The following is a 21166-nucleotide window of genomic DNA, read 5'->3' as shown; positions in this document are numbered from 1 at the left end:
AGCAAATTTACATATGGTTCTTGTCAGCAAAAATGGAAATAATGCAGGTAGGTTTTATGACTCCTAAATTTGGTCATTTCCTTTTGCATGGTTGCATTTGCTAAAAAATTAGACATCTACTTAAGCAGAAATTCACTTCAACCGGCGAGTGACGCGATATGAGATACTTTACATTCTTGAGTTCACATCTGATCGGAAAAGAATGTCTGTTGTTGTTTGGGATTGTCAGAGTGGCAAGATTTTTTTTCTTGTCCAAAGGTGCTCATGAGACAATGCTTCCTTGTGCTTATTCCAGTAATCGCCTTAGTTATTGAAATTATAGAATTCTCTCATATCCTTTATATATTTTAAAATCTGCCATTTATGTACTTTCTTGACATTTCGGGGCATAAATTTGATTAACTCGTTACTTAAGCTGTTTGTTCTATTTGAGACTTTGGTTGTGGGTCTTCAAAAAATAGAACATAGAAACTTTATTGATGCAACTCAATTACTGAATTGTGTTTGAACTGACTCATGATAATTAAATTTTAGGTCAACATACAAAGACATTTGTTGATGCGAATATGCCCAGTTACGCACACTCTGCTTGGGATGGTGTGAGCTGGAATCAGAGGAACACACTGAATGGTCTCAATCATTTAAGGAGGCAAATGGTGCATTGATTGACAGGGAGGTAATTATCATATTTTCTTAATCATTCCAGAAAAATTGCACTAAAAAAATCCTCAATATTTGCTTTGCTCAGTGGAGATTTACATCGGTTATTTTGTTGCAATTTGAGTGACTTAGGGCCTGTTTGTTTACCCTTGGATTATATAATCTAGCTTATTTAATCTAAGAGGGTCAATAAACAGCCTGGATTTTAATCTAGATTATAGAATCTAACCTCCGAAATTGTATAATCTGATAAGCTAGGTTATACTAAAATGCTGTATCTAAAGTGATATCTTGAGTTTAGCTGGAACCGTGTAACTTCAGTGTTATTGGTCAACAATGTCTGAAAATGTAGAAAATGAAGAAATTTGGTTCAGTTAGTGAGAAATTTGGTTTAGTTATATGTGTAGGGAGGTGTAATCACAAGAATGCCTTTTTGTAGCTGATGAATGTGTTTATGACTGCCAATCAGCCAGCCAATATATTCTGAGTTTATGTGCTAACTTGCTGTTTCAGTGTGTATATTTTGGAACAAATATAATGTATTACAATTCAGTAAGCTTTCCAATGCAAGCTGTTCCTTTTCTATTCCATTCTTTTGAATTTGAAGGTCATCACTATATGTAGCTCCTACTTAAAAATGCTTCTCACATGCTGCCTTTTTTTGTTAGCTCATCTGAAATCTGAAATGTATGCTTCCTCCTTACAAATACCTCCTAATACCAGCATGATAAAAAGTCAATTTGTTTGGAATATGTCATGATATCATGCAACTTTTCTGAAAAATGGAAGTTTAATGTCTCTACAAATTGAAACTACAGGCATTGTTGTAAGATCCAGATTTCATTTTTTTATGTGGCTGCATAATCTTTATTTTATTTTAGGACTTATTCTTGGCTGTAAAATATTTATTTGGTTTTATGATTTATTCTTTTTTAAGAATTGATACTCTCTTTTGAGGCCCTCTATTGTAGTTTTTTCTCTTTTGCAGCACGTGTAAGATGTAAAAATATCAGTATATATTAGTGTCGTAATTTTTCTCAATTCCATATAAGTGGAAGATATTTTTCTTACTATCAGCTTTACTTGAAATATATGGATATGGATGAGCTCAACCACGTGCCTGGGCTTGTGATAAAGAGATGGTGTCATGGTCGGACTTCAGTACAAGAGGCGTAACAAACCAGGATTCAAGGAGGCGTGATCTGTTAGGATTAGTTGTTAGTTTGTTTCCCGGTTTGTTAGCAGGCTTGGCATTATATAAGTCAAGACCTGCGGTAGTTTAGGGCTATGCTTATTGTATCTTAGATTGGCTTTGTCCCTGCCTTCCTGTCGCGCCGTGGAACTTCAGCCATTGCTCCGGCGTGACGTCGAGGTCCAGGGCCACGGCCTGCTACTTCTTTTCAATATAATTTGCGTCACGTTCCTTCCACCAACTCCCATCCTACCACTGCCCATAACACCTTGGTATCAGATAGCCTTGGTTCCGTGTCCATGGCGGCTGACGACGAGAAGACCGTCCTGGAAGCGACCGTCGACGACATGCTCACCACCCTCACCGACCTCGCCGCCAAGGTTTCCGAGCTCGCTACGCAAACCGCCGCCCTCAAACCCTTGCTCCCGCTCGCCAAACAGCTTGACGGCCTTCCGGACAAGGTCACCACCCTCCAGGCAGCGGCGTTCGAAGGCGCAAATCAGATCGCCGCCCTCAGCCTCGCCGTGACGCGCTTGGAGCAAGCGCAGCGCGGTGACCGCGGTCACCCCAAGGACGACAGCGCGGGGGGAGACGCGTCAGCGTCGGGGCCCCTCCCGTTCCGTGAGACACCGCACCTCCCTCACCGGGACGCCGAGGACGACGACGGCGATCCACGCTTCCACCCGCGCGCACGCATCGAGTTCCCGACCTTCGATGGAAAGGAGGACCCCCTGCCGTGGCTGAATCGCTGTGAGACTTTCTTCCGGTGCCAGAACACACCGGAGCGCCGGCGCGTTCCATACGCGTCCCTCCATCTCACGGGGTCAGCCCAACTCTGGTTTTCTCGGCTAGAGTTGACGTCGGGTACTCCGTCGTGGCGCCGGTTCGCACAACTCGTGCAGCAACGCTTCGGGCCGCCCATGACGGATAGCCCCATTGGCGAGATCATGATACTTCGCCGGGACGGGACCGTGAACGACTACACCGACAAGTTCCTCGCCCTCGCCTGCCGAGATGCTGATCTTACAGAGTCCCAGTTGGTCCAGATGTACACGGCCGGCCTCGTCAACCCGCTCAAGACCGACGTCGCCCTACGCCGCCCGACGTCCCTTGATGATGCCATCATGCTTGCTAGAGCCTACGAGCAGCGCATGTCCCTGTCATCTACCGACCCGGCGCCTGCGCGGGGCGCGCGCTCCTCGTTCCGGGCTCCGGCCGCCTCCACGACAGTAGCACCGCCGGCCGTCTCGTCTGCAACACCCCACGATGCGGCTTCCTCGGCTCCAGCAGGGTCGAGCCGAACCACCTCGCTCGCGTCCACCCTGCCACGTCGTCGTCTCTCTCCAGCCGAGATGACCCAACGCCGGGCGGATGGCCTATGCTACAACTGCGATGAGAAGTTCGTCGCTGGTCATCGGTGCAAGAAGCTCTTCATCATCGAGGTTGTGGGGTTCGATGACACGGAGGAACCCGCGACGGTGGCCGCCATCTCGGCCACTGATGATGCGCCAGGCATCTCCCTGCACGCGATCTCAGGCGTGCGCGCACGTGGTTGCCAAACCATGACAGTGCGCATCTCCATCGCCGGCGTCACCGGGGTCGCCCTCCTCGACTCCGGCTCGTCCCACAACTTCATCGACGTCAACATGGCGCAGAGGGCGGGCGTTCGTCTCCTTCCAAGCCCCAACCTCTCGGTGATCGTCGCCAATGGTGACCGGGTGGCGTCCCCAGGCAAGGCGCTCGAACAGAACGTCCACATCGGCAACGAGGCGTTCGACATCGACCTTTATGCGCTTCCTCTCGGTGCATACGACATGGTGCTGGGCGTGCAGTGGTTGAGCTCGTTGGGTCCGATCCTGTGGGATTTCGCCAAGCATACCATGTGTTTCACGCGCGCTGGAAGACCAATTACATGGCACGGCATGGCCTTCTCACCAGGGCTCACGTCGTCGTCCCTGATGAGCCGCGATGGCGATCTCCTGGATGCGCTTCTGGAGGAGTTTGAGTCCCTCTTCGCCGAACCACAGGGCCTCCCTCCCAAGCGTCATCTGTGCCACCGCATTCGCCTGAAGCCCGGGATTGGTGCCGTCGCCGTGCGACCCTACCGCTACGCACACATCCAGAAGGACGAGCTGGAGCGTCAGTGTGACGAGATGTTGCGCCTGGGCATCATCCGGCACAGCTCGTCGGCCTTCTCATCCCCGGCGCTACTGATCCGCAAGCGCGACGGCACGTGGCGCTTCTGCGTTGACTACCGAGCGCTCAACGACGCCACCGTCAAGGACAAGTTCCCTATTCCCGTGGTGGAGGAGCTGCTGGACGAGCTGCGCGGAGCCAAATTCTTCACCAAGTTGGACATGCACTCGGGGTACCATCAGGTACTCATGCACCCGGACGACGTTGAGAAGACGGCGTTCAGGACACATCAGGGTCTGTTCGAGTTTCTAGTGATGCCGTTCGGGCTCACTAATGCTCCGGCGACGTTTCAAGCCATGATGAACGACATCCTCCTACCGTATCTTCGCCGGTTCGTGCTTGTCTTCTTCGATGATATATTAATTTACAGCTCATCGTGGTCGGAACATCTCCGCCACGTTCGCACGGTGCTTCGCACGTTGCAGGACCATCAGCTATTTCTCAAGAAGTCCAAATGCGAATTCGGCCGCCCGTCCGTGGCATATCTGGGCCATGTGATATCGGAGCGCGGCGTCGAGGTTGACAAGCAGAAGGTGGAGGCCGTCCTCTCGTGGCCTCGTCCTGCATCGGCACGCGCTGTCCGTGGCTTCCTCGGCTTGGCGGGCTACTATCGCCGATTCATCCGCGATTATGGCGCCATCGCCGCGCCTCTTACCGCGCTGCTCAAGAAGGAAGGGTTCTTCTGGAATCCCAATGCGGAACAGGCGTTTCGGACGCTACAACACGCCCTGACGGAGGCGCCTGTCCTACAGCTTCCGGCGTTCGACCGCGACTTCGTCGTCGAGTGTGATGCGTCGGGCTCTGGCTTCGGCGCTGTTCTCCATCAAGGCGGCGGGCCAGTCGCGTTCTTCAGCAAGCAGATCGCTCCACGCCACACCAAGCTAGCGGCGTATGAGCGAGAACTGATTGGTTTGGTCCAGGCCGTTCGGCACTGGCGACCGTATCTCTGGGGTCGCCGCTTCATCGTGCGTACTGATCATCACAGTCTGCGTTTCCTCTTGGATCAACGCTTGACAACTATTCCGCAACATCAATGGGCAAGCAAGCTTCTGGGGTTCGATTTTGTTGTGGAGTACAAACCGGGCTCTTTGAACGTCGTCGCTGACGCTCTATCTCGCAGGGGTGAGCACTCCGGTGAACTGGCCGCCCTATCGTTGCCCATGTTTAGCTTGTTTCAGGCAGTTCGTCAGGAGATCAATGGAGATTCAGACCTGTCCCAGCTGCGTGATGCCATTAGAGGTGGTGCTAAGCCAGATCAATGGTCGGTGAAGGACGGCTTGATATTGTTCAGAGGTCGGGTTTTCATTGCACCGTCCTCGGGGATTCTACCTACAATTCTGGAGTCTGTCCATGCTGCCGGACATGAAGGGGTTCATAAGTCGTTACATCGCCTGCGTGCTGACTTCCATGTGCCTAATGATCGTCGGGTTGTCCAGGATTTCGTCCGTGCCTGCTCAGTTTGTCAGCGCAACAAGACTGAACACTTGCAACCAGGGGGCTTGCTGCAACCGTTGGAGGTTCCTTCATCGATCTGGTCTGATCTTGCTATGGATTTCATTGAGGCTTTGCCCAAAGTGAATGGGAAATCAGTCATCATGACAGTGGTGGATCGTTTCTCCAAGGCCGCTCACTTCATCGCATTATCTCATCCATATACGGCAGTTTCGGTGGCTCGTGCTTTCTTTGCTGAGGTTGTGCGACTGCATGGCATACCGGCGACAATAGTCAGTGATAGAGATCCGGTATTTACAAGCTCTTTTTGGCGTGAGTTGTTTCGTCTGGCCGGTGTCAAGCTTCAGTTCACATCAGCGTTCCATCCTCAATCGGACGGCCAGTCGGAAGCAACAAACAAGGTCATCACCATGTACTTGCGGTGCCTTACAGGAGATCGCCCACGCAATTGGTTAGACTGGCTTCCTTGGGCAGAATTTTGTTATAATTCTTCCTATCAACAATCGCTGAAGACTTCTCCGTTTGAGGTGGTTTATGGTCGCCCACCTCCTTCTATTCGGTCTTATGACCATGGAGACGCGCGGCTGCCAGCAGTGGAAAAGGCAATGCTGGACCGTGATGAGTTTTTAGCCGAAGTTAGAGATCGGTTGGAGCAAGCACAGCAACACTACAAAGCTGTGTATGATCGCCGTCATCGACCAGTGCACTATGCTCCAGGACAGTGGGTGTGGCTTCGTTTGTTGCACAGACCAGCGGCGTCACTTGATGTTCGTGGCCGTGGGAAGTTGGGTCCTCGATTTTTTGGTCCTTTCCAAGTTCTGGAGCGGATTGGTGATGTGGCTTACAAGCTGTGCCTGCCTGCCGGGACGCGTATTCATGATGTGTTTCATGTGGGTCTTCTCAAGCCTTTCCATGGTGAGCCCCCAACACAGGTGCAACCGTTACCTGCTATGCGTCATGGCCGTGTGTTAGTAGAACCTGAAGAAGTTCTTCGGAGCCGTCTTGCTCGAGGTAATTGTGAACTTCTGGTGCGATGGAAGGGCGCACCAGCATCCGAGACGTCTTGGGTTTCTTTGGTGGAATTTCAGCAGCTGTTTCCCAAGTTTCAGCTCGAGGACGAGCTGCTTGTCCAGGGGGGGAGAGATGTCATGGTCGGACTTCAGTACAAGAGGCGTAACAAACCAGGATTCAAGGAGGCGTGATCTGTTAGGATTAGTTGTTAGTTTGTTTCCCGGTTTGTTAGCAGGCTTGGCATTATATAAGTCAAGACCTGCGGTAGTTTAGGGCTATGCTTATTGTATCTTAGATTGGCTTTGTCCCTGCCTTCCTGTCGCGCCGTGGAACTTCAGCCATTGCTCCGGCGCGACGTCGAGGTCCAGGGCCACGGCCTGCTACTTCTTTTCAATATAATTTGCGTCACGTTCCTTCCACCAACTCCCATCCTACCACTGCCCATAACAGATGGGGTGAACCATTACTTTTAAGTCCACTTATTGTAAGACCATAAGTTGAGATGTGGTACTGAAAACCTTCTGGTCTGATCAGTTAACTGATATGTACCTAATGGTCAAATGTGTTTGAGAGGTTTGGTGTACCTTGTGCATTTCTCTCTATATGTGCATGTCGGAATATAACAAGGACATGGTATTGATGGTTTTTTTTTTAAACATGTGTGTGCTGCACATGCACTCTACTAGTGATTATATATGTGGCATGGATGTGAAATAAAAAATACATGTCTTGTGGGACAAACTATCAGTCTTGCCTTTTGTTGCACCCAAATCTAAAATTTGTTTCTAAACTGCTGCTCCTATTATTTGGTAATTAGTATCAAAACCTTTCTATTAACCATGCACCAGATCCACCGAGGCCCCTCATCCCATTTGCTTCCGGTCGAGAGTCAGTATAGAAGGAGAAAAGAGGAGCAGGAGCTGGGGAAGAGGAAGCTGAGGACGACAACACTGTCGTATCTGAAGCTGAGCACTAGGAGGAGGAGAATGCTGGCGCCGCCAGAACATCTTCACCGTGCCAGCATCGCGATCGTCTACACTAGCGATCTTGCGCTGCACGAGACGTCCCCGCCTCTCCACTGTGCCGCCGTTGTCATCCATCAAGCTCACCGGTAGGTCACGCCCGGACTCCCATCCATCTCCTTTCAGCCGCCCATCTCATTTGCAGGAGCCCAATGCCTATGCTTCGTCGTAACCTACATCCCGTCTAGCCCTACCGCAGCCAGGAGCTGTCACGGTTATGTTCGCCGGAGCACGGTGCGTGTGCCAAGGCCCTGACGCAGCCTCGACTGAAGCCGAGTGCCCTCTCATGCGCAAACCATGCCCCAACCAATCAATCAATTAATCAATCAGTCTCCACACCCTCCACCGCCGCCTCCTCCACCCCGTTCGCCGCCGCGCGGCTCGCGCCTCGCACTCCTGCTCCTGTCCCCATCCCCCCAGTCCCCTACCATTTCCTTCCCATTCTTTCCACAACTTGCAAGTGCACAGCGGAAGGCGACGAGAGCTGTCCAAAGTAGACGCCGGCCGCCCCGCGCAGCGCCTCCTTCTTCGCGTCCTCAAAGACACGCAGGGTCCCCGCTCTGGGAAAGAGCGTTGCGGCCTCCCTTCTCTGCTCGCGGCCGTGGGAGGCGCGCGTAGAGTGGAGGCCTTGGTGCCGGTGAAGGCGCCGCAGCTATTCCAGGGCCCATCGCTGGAGTTGTGGCCGTCGTGAAGGTGGCAAGGGTAGCCGCCCTAGGTTGACTGCGGCAGCGTGACGCCGTCTCCACCGACGCCACCGTAGAAGCAACATCAAGACAACGACTTGGAGTCCAGACTCGGCGACGGCGAGAACAGTGTGACCAGCACGCTGGCCCACAAATTCAAGGTCTTTTCATTGAATTTCTTTTTCTTTTACTAATTCATTTTGATTATTGTTCTAATTTGATCTCTTGTTGTTTCTTTTATTGTCCGTAGTTTGTTCTGGTGTCTCGCTAGGGTTTATCCAATAATCTATCGAGGACAATGAATGCGGCTAGCGGCGGCGCTCGATTTCAGTCCAGGTTTGTCGGCTCCCAATCTTTTCTCCATTTGATCCATCCCTCGATTTGGGGCTTTATAAATATAAAATTCTTGTTAGGGTTTAATTTTTTAAAACACATGCATGTGGTACGTGCATCTCCACTGGTATTTCTTAATACTGCAAAACACATAAATTTATTATATAATATAATTCATATATATATTAGTTGTGAAAGGATCTTAAGCCTAGTGGTTATAAGAGCATTAGTAGCATCTTAGGTCCTGTGTTTGGCTCCTCGTAAAAGCGACTATTTTTGGATTTAACAGTGTACCACTTTTAGTGGTAGGCTCGTTCCTATCGATATCGAGACATCTATGGTGACTTCATCAATCTCGAGGATTTGCTGGCTCAGTCTTAAAAAATGCTCGTAGGGATAGGGGTTATTTTCGTACGTTATAGAGATGAGTGTGCATACGTTGTGAGTGTTTGATTTATACTGTATAATCATAAAATATATTTTGCACCAGAACCTCTAAAATTTTGGTATGGTCACTACAAGAAATTATTTAATCTATGACGAAATAAATTTGTCACAAATTGCTGAAAAAACATCGCAAAATAGCATCTATGACGATTTCGTGACGATTTTGGATGACGTCATGGAATGAGCGTCACGGATTAAATCGGCCGACGTTTTTTTGCGTAAACGTCACAGATTAGCACGATCTATGACATTTCTAAACCATCACAGAACGACCCAAAGCCCACTTAGCCCAACCCGAAGCCCACTATCTATGACGAAAGCTAACGTCATAGATATTGTCACAGATGGTGCCACATAATCACCGATTAGTGACATGGACATTGACATGGCAGCTGATGTGGCTACTGACGTGGCATTTTTTTTATAGCATGTGACCCACTTGTTATTACAGGGCTATTTCTCAGCCCACTATACTTTCTAGCCCAAACTCGACCAATATGGATCCCAAAAAATCTAGCCCATCAAACTTCAACAATTCCAGGCCATTTTTTAAAATTACCATTACAGCCCAAAACAAGCCATAAAACTCATGCAAAAAATACATTGTAATTTTGTTTACACAACAAATTGAACAAGAACTCAGTTTCTAATTTACCAGGCTGATTTTTCTCTAAAAAAATTACAGGCTGATACAGTATCACATTCAATAACATCCAGTACCAAATCAAATGCAAATTCTCAACATTACATCCCACAACATAACAAGTGTGCATCCAGCTTCAACCTCTTTGATCAAACCCTGCAGCTTTGCTCAGTTCCAAGCTCCTTGGTAGTAACACAACCTGACAAGGGAAAATAAATAAATAAATAAATAGTGATTAGTTATGCGACCTGACAGGGGAAAAGAAATACGTTCAGTCATCTCATCAGATTTGAAGTCCAAACAAAGTAACATAGCTGCTAACGTCAATTTTGAACATAAACTCTCATCTAGTCTAGTCATATTGACCAAAAAAACTCATTTATTCATTTATAGGAGAAAAAGGAAATAAAGCTCTAGTTATATCCCTCAGCCAACAAATAAACCTATAATTTCAGAAAAAATTGTAATCATGTTACAAGTATAGATCTAAAATATATCAATGTTCAAAAACTGTATATAGGCATAATAAATTTATAATATCAACATAGCAAAATGGATGTGCACTACAATTTCTGTAAAGAATCGTCTGAACAAACATCTTAACAACACAAGAAAATGGAAAATATCCATGACAAGAAACTAGTTATTTGTGAATTCATCAAACAGAGATAACTAACCTATAAACTGTAAAGTCACATAACCTAATCAGCATATAAAAAAATTGAATAACAGGGACCATGGCATCTGTAGAAGCAAAACCATTGTCTCATAATTAACATGCTGCAAGAATTGACAGAACAAGCAAAAACTGAGAAAGCGTACCTATTTGAACCGGTGCAATTTGGACTCGACCTTGACACCCATGTGTTCAATTGTTTTACCTGGGACTGGTGCTATCGATACCTGAAAGCCATTTCACCTAAGCTGAATACTAGGCTAAACCCAACTTCCCAAGCAAGCAGGTAATAATGAGGAAAAGGAGAATTTAGACTTCTCTAGATATTTCAAGCATAAGCTAATTATCACTGAGTAGGAAATATTAATGTATCATTGAAAGACATGTCACAGTTCCAAACAACAAGTAAGAGCTGCAAATTAATAAAAGCAAAGAGCCGCCGACAGCTGCTGAGCTATTGCTACTTGCCAACAGGAATTAAACTAGTTCTTAGCAACAGACTTGCATGATCCACCAAAGAAAATAGTACTAAAGACAAGCAAGTAATGATTGAGAGATGGTTGGTCACAGTAGCAATACACCAGTATCTCATCCAATCAATCAAAGCACAGGGAGCTTACCGCGGCCGTCACTTCTGCTTCACACTGCTGCAGTGGAAGGCTTCCTGACTACAATAATTGATATACAATAAACGTAGGTGTGACAGGAATAGCAAATGAAAAGTTCTGAATAAACGAAGTAATGATGCAAAATCACCTTGTTTCTCCTAGGATATCAGGTGTGTTCGAGCACATGGCCCACGGCTGCGCAGGCGATGGTGGCGGCGTCCTCGCCGAGCGTGCACTCCATGCCATGGCCGAGCTCGGGAACGCCGTGGGCGCCAAGGGGCTGGGCGCCGCCCAGGTGGTGGACCTCGTGAGCGGTGGGCTGCTGGTGCGGCCGGTATGCGCACAAGCCTCACCTGCTCCTCGCGCTCGCCCCCAACCTCGGTTCCTATAATAACAACAGACAAGAAAACAACACGAATAGAATAGTACCCTCCAATACTTCCTCAAAACATGATGAATCGAAGCAAAACTCCAGCTATAGATGCGCCACAAGAAGTTCTAACGAGTTCTAATAGATCCGGCCCTAGGGCCCCGCCGGCGCCAATGCCGCGGCGCGGGCACGGATCTAGGGACGCTGCACGCGGGGAGAGGGGAGCGGGAATGCCGGAGTGGGGTATGGGATGGCGCCTTCACCAGCGCGAGCGCCGTTGCGAGGCCACAGCCGCCTACCTCGAGAGCGGCCACGTCTCGCCGCCGCAGGGGAACAGAGAGACCCGCGAGGGGGTGGGAGGAAGCGGAGTGGGGAGTGGATCGGATCTGGGAGGACAGTTCTAGGATTTTCAGGTAGGCAACAGCTGCTTTTATATCCCGTGAGTGGGATCAGAGCCATCCGATCCGCAATCAACGGCTAGAATTTGTTGTGCTATATGGGCTGAAATGGGCTTTTTTATTCTTTTTTTGTGTACTGTTTTTCTTTTTTTCTTTTTTTATTGTACCATTGATGTAACATATAAAATAATTATCATATATATTAATATATTTTTTATATGTAATTAACTACATATAAGTTTTTATGTAGGAGTTTCAAGAATTTTTGAACAGTTTTGCTATTTTCAAATATTTAAATAATTTTCTACATGCTTATCGAAAGTAATTCCAAGTTGAACTATGTTTAACTCTAATAAGATTGATTGAAAAAATACTATATTTAGGTTCATATGTTCTATTCTACCATGCTCCTGAGATAGAGGAAAAACTCAATTATTCTTCTATGGACAATTCAAATTACTATCTCCAAATTACAACACGGTAATTACAACAATATATAAATTTGCTCAGAGAAATCTACAAATTGACATGGTAGCATATTTTTGGTCCACAAGCTTGCCAGAAAAAAAAAATTAAATGATTTTAATAAAATGAGACTATATACTGTTCACCAACAGATACATCTCTCAAAGAGTTTCTTATAACTCAAGTCAATCTTTGAGATTACACAACTTGATAACATTTTCGAACTCGTATGGATCTTAAATTTGGACAAAAGCTTATGTTGACCATAATAATAGAAATTAAGGAGTTAAATTAGTTATTGTTATGTAAAAATATGTATTTCTATTCTATCTTTAAATGAAAGAAAACAAGCTATATGATCAAGAAGGTTCAAGAAATCATAATTGACTTACAAAAATGCAATTACACAAAAGAAAATGATTTTAGAAAAATTTAGAAAAAAGAACCATCAAATTTGTAGTTCATACGAGGGAGAAATACCGGTTATAAACTTTAATTCCAAATTAAAAAGGGAAATATCAATCATAGTTGTGTTCTTTACATCGCCCACGTGGAAAAGATGAAAAATGATTTTAATGCCCAATATCTTCGCCTTAGCCAGGTCTCAGGTTAGATTCCCTGGGAGCACAAATTTTGTTTTTATTTTCTAAAAAAATGACGACCATTATATTGAAGCTGCGCTTTGTTAACACGAGTGCATTGCCAGCCCAGTGGTAAAAACTCAAAACTACAAGAATCTAGATCGTTAAAAGTGTTAAAATTTTGGTATACAAGTGTCTTCATTTGACAACAAACAAAAAATATATTAATTTTCTAATGCGACAAGCAAAAGTACACGATTATTATAGTGCTGTAATTTTATATATTTTTTTTGAGCACCTTAATATTGTCTAATGAAAAATTCAAAACTAGAAAGTTGTAGATCTCGTCGAGGGCTACAATTTTCATATAAAAATCATATTCATCCGATGTCGTATCGAAGAGTTATGATTTTTTGAAGATTCAGCCGAAATAAATTAGAAAAGAGAAAAACAAAACCGTGGTTACTGTAGCAGATCCGGGGTCCCTGTAGTAAATCCCGGCCGCACAGTGCCATGCAAGCCATGCAAAACCGGGCTGGACCGGGGGTGAACGAGTTCGCAAGTTCGATGGGCTAGATGTCTGGTTTCTAAGTTGATGGACCTATTTGACACAGTGCTGCAAGTTCAGGTGTCCACGGTGCATTTTGCTCTAAATAAAATTTGTTACCACTGATTGCCACATGCAAGCACTTAGTGTGATGATATTGCATTTATAAAATGAGCAGGGTGGTCTAAGGTTTGAATCCTTGGGGCCTGCATTATATTTTTATGTGAACATTTCTGCGTCCAGGTTTTATTTTGGTCTTCAAAGTCCAATTTTTTTCTTGTCTTCGACACTCCTGGGTTCAGATTTTTTTTGCCTTCAACATTTCAGCGTCCAATTTATAGGCCGACTCCTCTCTAACCTTTATTGTGAAAAAGTTTTTTTAATTTTTTTTCCAAGACATTCTTCTATTCTTCCCATCGGAAAATGATGTTTAGATGTTGTTCGTGACGAATTTGTTTAAACGTCACAATGATTTGGGCCGGACTGCGACGAAACTGATAAAATGTCATGATTTTTGGGCTTGGTACTCATATCTGCGAATCTGTGACGTTTTTTGAGAACGTCATAATAAATCCGTCATAGATTAAATGATTTCTTGTAGTGGGTACAGCTCCTAGAGGAAACTTAAGTACTAGATAGTAATATCAATCGGTACGAAAACGGTTGGTAACATCACCCAATATACTAGCATCCACCCAAATACTAGGTATGAACTAGGGAGAGTACTTAGTACGATGGTTGCGATTTATAACACGTGGGATAATCAATTACGCCATTATTCTGAATTTCGTATCCCTGCCCTTTAGCCCATCCATGACGCCTCACCAGCAGCATCTTAATACTCAACCAGCCAACCAATCAAACCTCCTTTGAAACAGTGAAATTTGTGATCGACCGGTGTCACGACATTGGTAGATCGTTGGAGGAAGCAAGCAACGACTCCATCCGTCCATTCTTCAGGTGACGCGTAGGTAGGAATCATTTATATAAAACATCTATCCCAAGCATACACGCAAGGGAAGCTTAATTAGATAATTAGAGTGTCCGCAATGATAATAGCTAGTACTAATTATATAGTCTGCTGATGTGGAAGTGGGAGAGAAAAAAATACTATTGGACCCACCCGTTCCTCTCACATGTTTTTGGGCTACGTAAAATAGATCAGTTATTTGCTCGTTGCCAGTGACTACTCTCTTTCCTACTTTTTTATTGCCATATCAGATCTAACTAGCTAAATAGTTAACCATTGCGGACGCCATTAGGCAGACGAGTGAAATCCAATTTATGAAATAAATTGATTGATGAATGGAACCCGGGAGGAACCATTATAGCAAGGTATAAAGGGAGGTCACAAAGCACTTAAGAGCAAGTATAATGGGTGGTGGAGAGCAGACTAAGAGTCTATGTGGACAAAGAGAGAGAAAGAGATAGGCGCCTCAACATGCGCCGGCTGAAGCGGGCGGAAAGACCCTCCGCTTTCTGCTATTGGATGAGGCAACAGGACCCACCACAATCATCACATACATCCCAGCCGGTGGTAGGCCGCAACCACTAGCCACTCTAAACGGGAGGGCACAGGCACCTAAACCGTAAAACTAATTTTCCACGGAGACAGAGAAACAAGACATATCTAGTAGATCGTAACCACACAATATGACACTAATCGATATGCAAACACTAGTAGGAAAAGGACTATCGGTTCACTCTAAAGTACGGGTATGAAGTAGAGACAAGTTCTGCTATCTTCTGCCTAGCTCCCTGCCTTTGTTATCATTACTAAAGCTGAGTTCACTTGTGTGTCATACTACCTCTTATCTAATATTTATCTTACTCCTATTTATGCAATTGAATATTTCATTGAGATTAGTTCATTCTGCCTACCTACACAATTTAGTCGTTTTTTTCCTGCGGAATATAAATGACACCCCGAAATACTCTCGGGATAAAATACTGCACCGGTAATTCCGTCTGCTTACGGAATGATTCATGGTTCATGATAGTCTTGTTTCCAGTAATTGCTCTATGAGATGTCAAGGCATTTCTGGTGCTATTACTGGGATCAGGCTGAATAACCTTGTTTCTAAAGTAGACGTTACGAAATACCAACATTCTCCATGTTCCAATTAAAGTCATATGATCTTGTAATTATCAAGATATAACGTAAATAAATTCATGTTTATTATTTTCAAAAGATTAAGATAACACCATCCCAAGTTAAGCGACTAAGCCATTCTACCCAACAGAAGATTAAATCCGGTGTTCCAAGGCTCAGGTAAAAAGACTAGGTAAAGTCCTTAATAGGTATCCCATCAAGTTTATGCAATACAACAATAAAGTAAAGTGAATTATCATACTATTATTGGGATAAAATAGAATATGTGTGGAAGAAGGCCACTTGCCTTCCTTGCCAAACTATTGTTGCTCTTCTTCGAACTGCTGATTTTGATTTCCCTCGAACAACGCGTCATCTACATAATCATATAAGTAAAACATGCACAAAATAAGGAATAATATATAAAACCATACAAACAGAGAAACATATGGTGATCAAGATGTTGTACGCATTGCAAAGATTGCGTGAGTGCGAGAATCGATGAAATTGGAATTAAAATAAGGGAGATATAGATAAAATGAGGTTTTAGGGGCTTATTTATGAAAGATTTGGACTTCAAGGCATTAGACTGAAGGGATAGAATGTAATTAAACCTTAGATAAAAGGGTTAGATTGAAAACAGAGAGGGTATGGATGACGATTACTGTTTTGGAAAAGCTCAGGGGTTAAAACATAAAATAATGGATTGTATCGTAAATACTTTTGAACTAGAGCGGATTGCGGGTTGATTTGCACAAAGTGCAGGGCCATTTTTGTAAAATGGTCAAATTTGACCAGTATGGGATCAGTTGACTTGAGTGAAATGGATCTGATCCATTGGATCAAGATCCAACAGCGCTGGGCGGATAGGGGTGGCTCGGCTCTGCTCGAACAGGCCGCTTGGGCAGGGCAAGCAGCTCGGCTATGCGGAGAGGCTTGCGGCGGCGGAATGATCTGAGGCGAGTTCGTCGAAATGGCGCTCCGGGGCGCGGTTCAGGCCGGGGTTTGGCCGCAGAGCTTGCACACGCGATAGGGACATGGCGGCAACGTTGGGGAGGGCGCACGGGGCCGCGACGATGGTGCGTCACGGTGCATGGTGGCAGCAAGCGGCGGAGGCCACTAAACTTGGCCTAAACGGACGTCCAGGCCTTGGTTCAGCTTGATCGAGAAAAGGCCGAGGAGGGAGAGGTGGCATCAACAAGCGTGATAGTGGGGCATCGGTGTGGTGGCACGCCACGGCAAATGGGCAACACCATGCTCCAGGGAGCAATTGCCGGCATGGAAGAGCGAGGAAAAGAGGGAAAAGGGTACTAGGAGGCTTCTCACCATGGCGTGGAGCTCCGGCGGTGCATGGGAGTCCGGGAGAGGCGGTGCAACGACGGATCGATGGTGGCGGCATCGAGCTCGGGAACGGTGGCAACGCTGCGCAAGCGAGGGAGAGTGTGGGCGCACGAGATGGGAGGGAAAGGGTGCAAGGAGAGCACGGGTGCATCTTATATACGCTAAGGGAGGGGAGAGAGAAGGACGGCAGGGGAGGCGAGGGGCTTCGATGGCCGGCCATGAAGGCCATTATGGCCATCAAGGCATCGTGCAGGCGTTACTGGCGGAGGAGAAGGAGGCGAAGAAGTGGAGTAGGCTCATCATGAGTCATGACAGAGAGTAAAGAAGGAAAAGGAGTGTGGCACGGGCAATGGTCGGGCACATGGCGTGGAGGGAGTGGAGGGAGGCGGAGTGGCTAGAGGTAGGAGGAGATCCTGATGGGTGGGTCTCGGCTAGCGGTGTGTGTGTGTGTGTGTGTGTGTGTGTGTGTGTGTGAGAGAGAGAGAGAGAGAGGGAGAGGGAGGTGGGCCGGTTCGGGTTAGGAAAGGAGGATGGGCCGGCTAAAAACATGGGCCGCACTGAAATGAAAGGAGAGGGAGAGGAAAATGAGAAAGAGAAAGAAAGAAGTGAGCTAGTCCGGATAGGAGAAGGAAAGAGAGGGGGGGAGGAGCTGGGTTGGGCTAGGCTAAGAGACGGATAGAAAGAAGAAAAAAAGGAAAAAATTCCTTTTTTCAAAACCAAAAGTTTCTTATTTAATTAAAAATTTTTAAATCTAAATATAATTTATTTTGGTTGTTAAAAATTAGAAGGTCATTTGCTTATTAAAATGGCTAAGATCCGCTCTACACGTTGAATGGACCACACCTGCTAATTAACTCTCTTGCTCTTTCATCCTCGCTTCATGCAAAAAGTTGCATCCGAAGTTAGTAGCTTCCTAGAGCCACCTATTTAAGGTGGTCTAACTCCTCTTACCTATGCAATATGGGACTACTTTTTTCTTAGCTGTGCTAATGCACCACTAGCATGCGTGTTGAGCCTGACCCAAATGCCATATGGGCTGGGCTGTTACAAAACTTGAGTGTTATGTTCCTGAACCGACAATGCAAAGAACAAGTAGAAATCGGACCAATTCCGCCGAGAACGGAAATAGCAGGGGAAGGAAGGAGAAGAACAGAACAGATGGAAGGAGAGAAGGTTCGTTCAGAACTCTGTTATTCGTTACAACTGCCGTCGACGGTAGACAATCTTATACTGTTCATACAAGGCCACATGGGCCGGTAACCGAACTCAACACAAGCCCAAACAATCACACTACATAGCCTACTAACTCTATCAGACACTGACAGCCCGGGTCATGACACTGCGCCCTTCTTCAAATCCAGCTTGCCCCCAACCTGGAGCATCCGGATAGCGACGATGAATATCATGAGATTCTTCCCAGGTAGCCCACGAGGGCGGCCATCCTGACCACTGAATCAAACACTAGGACTTGGGTGTACAACCAGAATGGATGCAACGATAATCTAGCACAAGGTGATAAGTCTGAATTGTCGTCAGAAAGCAGAGTTGTTAGGTCTGCATTGACCTGAATGTGAGATGGAATGTGCTGCTTGAGTAGGGAAACATGAACCACAGGATGGATCCTGGCATTAGGTGGTAAGTCCAGCTTGTAAGCCACTTTGCCCACGCATTGGAGAATCTTGAACGGGCCAAAGTACCTGAATGATAGCTTCTGATTTGTCCTAACAGCGACTGAGGACTGAATGTATGGTTGAAGCTTCAAATAGACTGAATCACCAACAGAAAATTCCCTTTCACTCCTGTTTTTTGTCAGCCTGAGACTTCATGCGCTGCTGTGCTCTGAGCAATTGTTGTTGGATCAATGTAGTGAGAAGATTTCGTTCCTTCAGCCAACTCTCCAGATCCAAAACAATATTAGCATGCAGATTGGTAATCCCAAAATGTCGAGGTGGATGGCCATACATTACCTCAAAGGGGGTGAGTTGCAATGCAGTATGATATGAAGTGTTGTACCAAAATTCAGCGAGGGGGAGCCATTTACTCCACTGCTTTAGGCAGGAGTGAACTGTGCAGCGAAGGAAAGCTTCCAAGCACTGATTCAGACGCTCGGTCTGCCCATCAGTTTGAGGATGGTAAGATGAACTCATGAGGAGTTGGGTCTGCCCATCAGTTTGAGGATGGTAAGACGAACTCATGAGGAGTTGAGTATCAGATAGTTGAAATAGTCGCTGCCAAACTTTGCTTGTAAAGATCTAATCTCTATCTGAGATAATAGACTCAGGCAACCCATGAAGCTTATAGATGTTATCCATGTATGCCTGTGCTACTTGCGGTGTTGTAAAAGGGTGAGATAAAGTTAGAAAGTGTCCATATTTTGAGAACTTGCCGATGACCACCATAATGACGTCCTTCTTGTTAGAGACTGGTAGTCCTTCCACAAAATCCATGCATATCACAGTCCAGGGAGTAGTAGGAACAGGGAGTGGTTCCAACAGTCCAGGCAGTTTAAAATGCTCCACTTTGGCCTGTTGGCATACTGCACACTCCTGCACAAACAGTCTGATAGTTTGTTTCATTTTTAGCCAAGCAAATAAGGATTTAATCATGTGATACGTTGCCAGGAAGCCAGAGTGAACCCCTAGACCACTATTGTGCAAGGCCTGATTCACATGTTGTTGAGCTAAAGTGTTCTGGCCAATCCATACCGGGCCCTTGTATCTAATTATGCCATTCACCAATGAGTAACCCTTGCTGTTTTCAGTCGAGAGAGCCAATTCAGCCAGTAGTTGCATGGCCAACTCATCATCTTCATATCCTTTGATTAAATTTTCCTGCCAGGCAGGTGTACAGGAGGAAATAGCCAACAAGGATTTAGACATGCCCCTTCACAAGGCATCAGCAGCATAATTGAGAATGCCTTTCTTGTAGACGATTTTGAACTGAAGATCCATCAGTTTAAAAATGGTTTTATGTTGCAATTTTGTATGCACTTGTTGGTCAGTCAAATAAAGCAAAATCTTGTGATCAGTTTTGATGATAAATTCCTTTTGCTGAAGGTAGGGTCGCCACTTTTATACATCCATCAATATAGCCATACATTCCTTCTCATAAATAGACAATGCTTGATTCTTCTTACAGAGAGATGTGCTCAAATATGCAATGGGATGGCCATCCTACATTGACACAGCACCTAAACCAAGGTCACTTGCATCAGTCTCCAAAACAAATGGCTTGTCAAAGTCAGGAATAGCCAAAATAGGTGCCTCTATGAGTGCTTGTTTTAGTAGTAAGAAAGCCTCTTAGTCTGTGGAGTCCACTAAAATGGAGTGCCTTTCCTTAGTAACAAAGTGAGAGGACGACTGATCATTCCATAGTGCCTAATAAATTTTCTATAATATCTAGTAAAGCCTAGGAAATCCCTCGGCTCTTTGAGATTAGATGGTACTGGCCAATGTTGCACAGCCTTAATTTTGGAAGGTTCAGCAAACACCCCATTGGCAGAAATGCAGTGACCAAGATATTCTATTTGTTGCTTTCCAAATGAGGATTTAGATGAAAAGGCCATGTTGCTGAATAACCTCAAACACCTGTTTCAGGAGGGATAAGTGAGCATCCAAAGTAGCAGAATAGACAAGGATGTCATCCATAAATATCAATACTCCTTTTCTCAACAAGGTTCAAAGATTTGGTTCATGACACCCTGAATGTGGGTGGAGCATTTGTTAGTCCAAATGGCATCACCAGAAATTCATTAAGGCCACTGTGGGTCCTGAATGCAGTTTTGGTCTCATCTCCCTTGGCAATTCGGATTTGATTATAGCCAGCCCTGAAATCCAATTTATAGAACCACTATGCCCCTGAGAGAATCAATTCATCAACAATGGGCATATGATGTTTATTTATCACTGTGATATTGTTGAGATGCCTATAGTCCACAAAATCTCCATCATCCATCCTTCTTCCTAACTAATAAGACCGGAGAAGCATATGGACTGGTGCTAGGTCTGATTGTACCGTTTCTCAGCATTACAGCCAATTGTCTCTCAATTTCAGTCTTCTGATCGGGTGCATACCTATAAACTCTAGTGTTGACAGGCTGGGCCCCAAGAATAAGCTCAATGTGATGGTCAAAATACCTTTCAGAAGGAAGTGAAGATGTCTCACTGAATAAATGAGAATAGGTCTGAAGCAACTCAACCGGTGGAACATTCAGAGAAGTCTCCTGGCCCACAGAATGTAACACCAAGTCAGAGTCAACTAACTGATGTTGTTTGACTTCATATAACAATTGCACACAGTGTGAGATAGCTCGTCTTCTCATCAAGCCCTTAAGCTTGTGGGCACCAATAGCAGAACACTTAGTCGCATCAGTTCTGACACCTTTCAATGTGATCCTCTTCTAGTGATATGTAAACTTCATGATTTTCTTTCTCCAATGCACCCACATGG

The 21166-nt window shown here is 45.6% G+C and overlaps 1 long non-coding RNA gene across 2 annotated transcripts; it reads right to left on the bottom strand.

The window, feature by feature from the left end:
* Window positions 1-9589: 9589 nt before the first annotated feature.
* On the bottom strand, window positions 9590-11669 carry LOC120688130. 2 transcript variants are annotated; one of them, XR_005680983.1, is made up of 4 exons: window positions 11593-11669; window positions 11072-11308; window positions 10462-10983; window positions 9590-9838 (listed from the first exon to the last, which is right to left on the bottom strand). It is a non-coding gene; the product is annotated as an uncharacterized LOC120688130 (long non-coding RNA). The 2 variants fall into 2 exon arrangements; XR_005680982.1 differs by having other exon boundaries at window positions 11072-11669.
* Window positions 11670-21166: the final 9497 nt, after the last annotated feature.

This window comes from Panicum virgatum, chromosome 9N, assembly GCF_016808335.1.
Source record: "Panicum virgatum strain AP13 chromosome 9N, P.virgatum_v5, whole genome shotgun sequence".
NCBI lineage: Eukaryota > Viridiplantae > Streptophyta > Magnoliopsida > Poales > Poaceae > Panicum > Panicum virgatum.
This window is presented reverse-complemented; position numbering and strand designations above follow the sequence as displayed.